This window comes from Pteronotus mesoamericanus, unplaced genomic scaffold (genome assembly GCF_021234165.1).
Source record: "Pteronotus mesoamericanus isolate MK-2021 breed Mesoamerican mustached bat unplaced genomic scaffold, CSHL_Meso_final contig_68, whole genome shotgun sequence".
Classification (NCBI taxonomy): domain Eukaryota; kingdom Metazoa; phylum Chordata; class Mammalia; order Chiroptera; family Mormoopidae; genus Pteronotus; species Pteronotus mesoamericanus.
The window spans coordinates 8,797,448-8,805,700 of record NW_026555234.1 but is presented as its reverse complement, the minus strand read 5'-3'; the positions used below and the strand labels follow the sequence as shown (position 1 = coordinate 8,805,700).

General features: G+C 46.4%; 1 non-coding gene across 1 annotated transcript; it reads left to right on the top strand.

Annotated features, from left to right (window-relative positions):
* Window positions 1-7,759: 7,759 nt before the first annotated feature.
* LOC129077747 (small nucleolar RNA SNORA61) lies at window positions 7,760-7,879 on the top strand. The gene has a single exon (XR_008529901.1). It is a non-coding gene; the product is annotated as a small nucleolar RNA SNORA61 (small nucleolar RNA).
* The last annotated feature ends 374 nt before the right edge of the window (window positions 7,880-8,253 follow it).

Here is an 8,253-nt window from a genome sequence, read left to right as displayed (position 1 = left end):
CCATCCTGTATCTGACTTGATCCAACACATGATTCAGGGATAACTCATAAGTCACCCCCTCCTTCCCTGGTCCCCAAGCCTACATAAAATTTCCCTCTTAGGTGTTTCCCTAGCATCCTACTCTCTCCTGTCCAACTTATTACAATGTCCTATTAATTCACCTCCTCCCCCGACTAGACAGTGGATGGGGACCATATTTGTCCCGCATAGGATTGTGGCTCCAGTGTGACTGGCACACCAGATATTCACAAACTAATTGTTGAATAAATTACTTAATAAATCAAAAACCATGGAGTCATAAATAGCAGCCAATACCAAGAAGCTCAGGAGCCAACCAAATCAAGGATCAAGAACAGCAATCACTGTTTATTGAGTGTCCAGTGGGTACCAGTCATTCCTCCACATGGTCCATTTCATTTAATTCTCATGGTGGTCCTGTGAGAGGGGCATCTTCACCCCATCAGAAAAGCTCAAGTTACCTCAACTGCCCAAATGATGCAGCACAAGAGCTGAAATTCAGACTTGCTTCGGTTGCGAACTCCTGCTTGAAATCCAGACATACAAGAGAGAACCAGAGAGCGGGGGAATCGCGGCAGCTTGAAACCGTCCCTGGGAGCAGAGCCGTGGGTTGGTCATGTGGGGCTGAAGCGAGTGGCTGGCTTGGTTTGAGGGTCCACACTGGGACCACTGCTGGGACAGGGCTGGCCTTTGTCAAGGGCCCCTTCAGGCCGCTGTGGAAAGCAGAGTCCTAAGCTCGGCTGCCTTTGTCAGCATTTCCGTTCTGCCCACACAACATTTCTTCTCAAGTCTGGAGTGAAACCAGCCCGGCTCTCCGCAGTCAGGTTTCTCCCTTTACTCAGGAATAGCCAAGCTGATGGGGCCTGTTTTCTCTGCTTTTTGCCAGTGCTTTCGTGTGCTTCCCCTCGGCGGGCCTCTTCCCTTCCCGCACTAAGGTTGAATTCCCTGATGGTAATCGTAATTATAAGCATATGTTGTTGCTCTCAGCTGCCATTGGACTTGCAAGCTTAAGTTTTAAAGGGAAAAAATATAAAGTCGTTTTTGGAATACGTTTTCTGTCAGGGGCCTGTTTCTGTGGACAGAAAGTGATTGTCAAATGCATTCTTGGAGCAGATTTGCATACTAAGCACGAGTTCAAACCAGGTAGCCATGTCAGGCAATTACCGCATCAGCAGAACAATGTTTTATAGCTTAATGTGATGGTCACAGGATTTGAATCTCAGAGACTTGTTGGCTTACAGAATGCTAATGGGGAGTTGAAAACTCCAAAAGGCATCTCAACAGTCTTTGCAAATCAGGCCAGGAATTACTCAAAAAGGCAGACATTTTGTAAATAACGTTGATTTGTTTAACTCATGGTAACCCCCTGTTTTTTTTCCAAACTCCTCTCCTTTGAAATGGAGGAGCATGCATTTGAAGGCAAGCCGTCCAAGTCTTGGTTTGGTTTACAGCCGGCATCCATGTGGACAGAGGCATGAACGGGATCTCCGTGTGTTTAGTGTGTGCGTTGGCTTTTGGTCCACCTGGCCTTCTGCCTATGGTCTCCAGTGCATCACAGAGGCAGGGCGGAGACTACAAGTCCCCAAATCCCCCTCCTCTGATTTGCTGGTGAGAGGCACTCACACAAGGTTTAGAAAGTTGAGAGCAGAACCCATGATCATTTGGGGCAGGGGAGCAGTTGTAGTAGATGTGTGAGTGGAGGTGCCATTCCCAGAAGCCTCCTCCCAAATTCTTGAAGACCGCCTGCTCAGTGCTCTAGGCTGAGGGCTTCCGTGCTGCCTTCTGTGGCTGTCAGGGGTGGCTTTTCTATCCTGAACTTCCCAGCTCTTCCAACACCAAGTCCTAATGCCTGGAGCACACAAAGTCACTTTGGTTCACAAGCAGAGCCTTGGTTAGGACAGTACGCTTTTCAAAAAAGCCTCATGCGTCATGAAGCAGCAGCCTTCTGGCAAGTTTGTTTTTTTGTTGTTTCTTACAGAATTGTAGTTTCTGGAAGCTGGAAAAGATCTTTGAGATCATGTTGGTTGATAGGCCCTTGAAATTTGGATTTCATTGACAAAATTTTTTAAAATTGTGCAACTGACATGGCACTTGGAATTTTTATTTTGCTAAGAATACTTTGATGTTTTTCAAGTTATCTATCGCAATCATTTTTTAAAGAAAGGGCATTTACCTCCCTCTCCAGCAAAGCAGACTATAATGTCAGTAAAAAGGACAGTATTTCAAAGTGAACACATTTAGTTTTATGAAAATTTTACTGTAATATTTACTTTTTTTTTACGTTGTTGCAGGCAGATCTAAGCTAAAGTCTTCATTTTGCAGATAAGGAAACCAAAGTCCAGATAAGATATGTGCTTATTTATCACAGAGCTTGTTCAAGGCAGAGCTAAGACCAGAACCCAGATCTCCTGATCTCTAGTCTAGGGTTTCTCAACCTCAGCTCTAGCAACACTTGGGCTGAAGAATTCTTTGCTGTGTGTGTGTGTTGGGTGGAGGTCGGGGGTTCTGTGCATTGAAAGATGTTAACAGGTATCCTTGGTCTCAACCACTAGATGGGGAACCATCTCCCAGTGGTGACAACCAAAAATGCGTCCGGGCATCGTCAAGTGTCCCCTGGTTAGAAATGGCTGCTCTGATCCAAGAGACCTTCTTCTATGCGAAGCTACTTGTGAATTTATTTTTGCTTTCTATCACCAAAGACCAAAAGGTATTTAAAAAAAAAGCAATTTTTTAAAACATCAATTACCTTTTAACTGAAGATAAACAAAGAGAAGACTTTTGGGGACGTGTGATGAAGGAAGAGGCTGCAAAATGTGTGAAATGCACGTCTGGGCCTGTGTGAGGGGGATCCCTCTTCCATCCCAGCTGGCAGATTGTCACTGTATAATGGTAACTCCTCTTTATTAAATATGCTGAGTTAGGCATTTTGCAGATGTGATCTCAGTTTTGTCCTACTCAACAAGCCTGAAAGGGGGGTGTTTTTAACCTCCATTTTGTGGAGGGAGAAACTGAGGCTCAGAGGGATCAGAACCACTTGCCTGGGATGGTGCAGGTGAACCAGATCTGCTCAGCCCTTTCTGCTCAGCCAAGTGCCTAAGTCCCAACAGGAGAGGAGGCGTTCGCTTTGTCCCTATTACTGCCCAGGTCTGCAGGCAGCTGCTTTAGGTGTGCAGTTTGGGGATGGCCGATGGGACTTGGGGGCCACAGTTTTAAATCCCCAAAGAGACTTTGAAGTTCCAAATGCCTTTGCAGTCCCCTCGTCTGTTTCTCCTGTGGAAGCCTTTCTCTAGCTGGCAGTCTTCCTCTGCCACCCTGGAAACTCTCACTATTTTCTGCCTTCCCACTTTATTCGCCCCGTTCCTTCCTACCCCATCGAGTACAGGAATCCTGTTGTTCAGGATTGAGTTCATATCTCACATTTTCTATGAAATCCTCCTGGGCCAGACCAGCCTTTCTGGAAAAGACTTTAAAGATCACACTGATCCTACAGCTCCGAGTACCAACTCCATTATTGTTACTGACTTTTCCACGGAAATAAACTTTTATTATACTTTCCCAACCAGACATACACTGCTAGAGATAAGGATGTATGATGCTTGGTTCCCATCTTGATCGTGCTACTTACTAGCTATGGAATCTTGACTATGTCACCTAACTTTCCCCAATTCCAGTTTCCTTGTGTGCAATACGAGGATAACAGTATTTCCTCATATGTTGCTATGAGAATGAAATAAGAGAACAAATTACAATCCTTTACAAATTTCAAAACTCATCACCAATGTTTCTATTAAAATGATGTTTACAATTTAAAAAATTCTCATACTCTCATATATAATAAATTGTCAACAAATACTGCATGTTTATTCATTGGAGCAGTCTCATTGGTGAATGTGCTAATGGAAAGGCAAAATTAGACCAGCACTTTTGAGGCTGGGAGTGGCCCCCAGACTCCCTCCACTGGGGTGATGCTGGTTGCTAAGGAGTCATGGTGCTCACGTATAAGAGAGGCCAGAGGCTGCCACGGGGCACCCCGTGAGTCACACCTTTGTATAACCGCCTCTCCCTGAGTACTCATGGAATCTGGGAATTTGCTCCTAGCCAGGACAACATGGGAGAGGTGATAAGATTCCACTCCCATACATCATGTTTTGTAATACTCTGTCTTAGCGCCCTGGAGGGAGGCAGCCTCCTGCTTGCTCTGAAGAAGCGCCCTGCCACGGTGTGAGGGGGCCCGTGGGAGTGTCACTAGTAGGACACTGCAGGGGCCTGGCCGCCTCACTCATGTCTGCAAGTCCTCTTCCTGGGTCGTTTGGAAGAACTCAGTCTCAGCATTTACCTGCCGCTCGGGTACAGGAAGTGCCCCGCCCCCACTCACCACCCAGAGCTACAGGCAGAGTCAAACCTTGGAATCTTGGCGTTTCGCTGCATTCCTCTCCCCAGCCGTTCTTTTTCCACCCACACCTTGAGACAGAGAGTCCCTAGGACCCTGTTCTCTTGCTCTTTCTCTTTGCCAGTCACCTGCTGTCTCCAGAGCATTACGGGTCTTACTTCTGCAGCTGTGGAGAAAAGAGTTCCATGGCAGCATTTAACAAATAAGGAAACTGAGGTTCAGAGTAGTTTCCCACGGTCACACGCAGTGGGTAGGCAGCCAAGTAGGATCCAGCCTAGCCATATGTTGTTGAGACTCCTTCGCATGGCCCATCCACACAGCGTGTCGAGGTCTGGTTGATGGCTGGCATCCAGCTGTTTGGTTCATTTGGTGTCGGTGTGTATAGAATCATATGATAGCCCTGGCTGGTGTGGCTCAGTGGATTGAGTACCAGCCTTTAAACCAGAAGGGTCTCTGGTTCGATTCCCAGTCAGGGCACATGCCTGGCTTGCAGGTCAGCTTCCTAGTGGGAGGTGTGTGAGAGGCAACCACACATTGATATTTCTTTCCCTCTCTTTCTCCCTCCCTTCCCCTCTCTCTCTAAAAATACATATATAAAATCTTTAAAAAAAAGAATCATATGATAAATATTGTTATCCCCGAGGCCCAAAGTAGGCTTGGCTGGTGATAAATCTTGATTTGGTTTTGAGTAGGGGCTGGGAGAAATACAAAATGATGCTTGAAGACATTGCTGTTGGTTTCGGTTCTTAAAAACAGATGGCAAACAATAGCTCCACAGCAATTTAGAATGTGTGGCTGGCCGAGGTAGTTCCTAGAGCCCCCAGCACACAGCTGCAGAGAGAAGACGGGGAAGCAAGAGGAGGCTGCATCCCCCGGAGGGCCGTCCAGCCTCCTTTCCTGGGATTGCGCTGGGAGACACAGGGTGTCAGCGATAGGCCCTGTGTTTGGTTTGCTTGGTGCTGGTAGGCAGCAGCTGTGAGCAAGCTGACAGGAAACAAATTTAGGAAGAGCAGCATTCTTGCACAAAAAGAAAGAAAACAGCTGATTACTCCTGAGAACCCTGGGAATGCCTCAGAAACGTGGGCAGGCCTCTCGTGAAGGATGCCGCTGACAGCCACACGTGGCCTCCAGTCAGACGCGTGAACAAATCACAGGCCTTTCATCATGTGGTTCGTGTTTGCCCCTCACGGCTCGAAGAGAACACAGGCCTATCAAGCCAGCCAAAGGTGTAGACTCAGAGTTGAGTGAAAACCTTTGAAAGCAGCGGATTAACGCAGAAGAAGATCTGAAGGAAGCAGGGCTCTGTTTCAGGGAGTGATGAGATGTCAGAGCTGGGACGGTAGACATAGAGGTCCAGGTCTGCTAATAGGCTGAATCTTGTGTGATTTCTGAGAGTTCGATGCTGAAGGTGGGCTTGGACTCATTTTACGAAGAAATGAACTGAGACCTAAGAAGAGAAGGGACATTTCCAAGAGAAATATCTAAGAGACAGTGGCAGAGCAAGTCTTATATTTTGATTAATTTACTACTGTCCCCAGGAGTCATTCATTCATTTATTTAACAAATATTTATTGAGCATCTACTTTGTGACAGGTGTCTTTACCTTTTGGCCCTTAGCTTTCAATGCAAATATGAGCTTAGCTCCTCATTTTTTGCAAAGCATCAATGTCCTTGGTTAAGTCCTCAGACAGATTTGTTTGAATTTCCTGAACAGTGGCATTGAATGCTTGCCATATAGCAGGAACTGTCTTAAACACTTTATGAATCTGAAACAGTACAAAACGCTGGTCAACATCATGCACTCTGGAGCCAGACTTCCTGAGTCCTGATTTTGGCTTTGACTTACTTAGCTACAAGCAAATTATTTAAGCCCACTGTGCCTCCATTTTCTCATCTCTAAAATGAGGATAATAATCATGGCATTTGCATCATAATGTGTTGTTGCAAAGGTTAGAAGAGTTAATCCATACAAAGCTCTTAAAACAGTGTCTGGCAAATAATAAGTGCTTCACAAATATCAGTTATTATCATTTTAAAATTTAATCTTCACAACAGCCCTATGGGGTAAATATGATTAATGTCCCCATTTTATAGACCAAATTTTCTGTTTGGATCGTACCCCTGCCACTGACTTGCTATGTAATCTTGGACTTCATTTTCTCAACCATGCAATGAGACCATAACAAAACGGAGTACTGTTAAAACAATAAAATAACACAATGTAAAATAATAAAATATACTTTATATAAAATGTATTTTATATAATTTATAAAATAATAAAATAGCAAAATAACACTAAGTACAAAGTAATTGGCAATGAGCATTATCCGCCACCATCATAACGGCGATCATCATCAGCGTCGCCCTCACGGCCACCGCCCTCGCCACCGTTACAGTCGCCGTCCCCACGCCCATCACCGCCACCACCATCACCACCGCCATCACCGTCACCATCACCGTCCTAGGGCCTAAAAGGGATCGAGTGGCTTAAAATCTAAAAGTGTAAAGGTACCGGCTTGAATTCGTGCCACTAAGGGATACTCATCTCGTGCACCCATGCACGCAGCTACTTCTTCAGCTCAGCCGATTTGTCTAAAATCACCTCATTTTCAATATTATTATCGTAACCAAACGCCTGACTTCTCTCCTCTCCCCTTTCTGCCTGAAACCTGGCCTCCCCGCGGGATGCTTATCTCAGGAGCGACATCGCTTCGAGGAGCGGCGGACCCGCGGACCGTCGGGCCGACCGGCCAGGCCCCCTGACACCTCTCGCTCCCGACGTTGGATCTATCCCCCGATCTAATCAGGCCTATCCGTTCCCTCTTTCTTCTAGTCCGGGTCACTGTCCCCTCTCGCCGGACAGCTGCAGGTTTCTAAAGAGGCTCTGCTTACACATTCTTATCCTTCAGCACTCACTCCACACTTCAGCCACAGAGATTTATGTAAAATGCAAATTTAATTATTGCACACCCTTTGTTTCCGCTCGCCCCGCTCTAAACATACACTTAAAGCCCAGACACTTGAAGCCGTGCCAGCGCTGTTGCAAGAAAGGCCACGCTCCTGAGCAGGGCCCGGAGGAGGACGGCCCGAGTCAGAGGCCCACACTCCTCTCCAGCCTCACGGCGCCGGCGCCCTGACCTTGCCTGTCACAGATGACACGTGTTTGCTCATCCCCAGGCCTTCGCCTCTTCTGCCTTCTGTCAAGAACAACTGTGTCTCTATCAACCTCAGTCAGTTAACTCTTATTCTTCCTTTAGCTGTCAGTACAGGAAACATCAATCTTATTCAACTATTACACTTGGTATAAGAAATGGCACATTGTTCACTGCAAAAAAAACACAACAACAACACTCCCTCCGGTTCCCTTTCCCATCGGATCTGAACACCGGTCTTGGTGGTTGTAAAAGGAGGAAAAGTAAAACTGAAGCTGGCCTCACAGCTCTGTAGCATGGGGGCTAGTTTCAAACAAAGTTAAATAAGAAAAACAAAAAATAACAACAAAAAAAACCCCACAACACTTTTTTTTTTAAAGTCCCAGCTCACTAGGGAGTAAATTCCATTTTTGTTCTTTCTTTACATTTTTGGTGAACAGGGTTTGGATGGTGTCCAGGGCTTGGGTCCTCAGAGCATCAAGGTCAGTACTGCAAGCTCACTGTCTAAGGCCAGAAGGGTCACACCTCTGTGCTGTGCTTTGCGTGGGTTGCAGGCTCTGACTAGGAGCTTTCCTGCTTGTTGCCAGCCCCTGGGCACACTGCCCAGCTGTTCACCCACAGAGATTAGGGCCTGGCACCTCCCTATGGCACTGAAAAGGGAGCGTTGCTGCCTTTTACTGGCAGGAACCACCC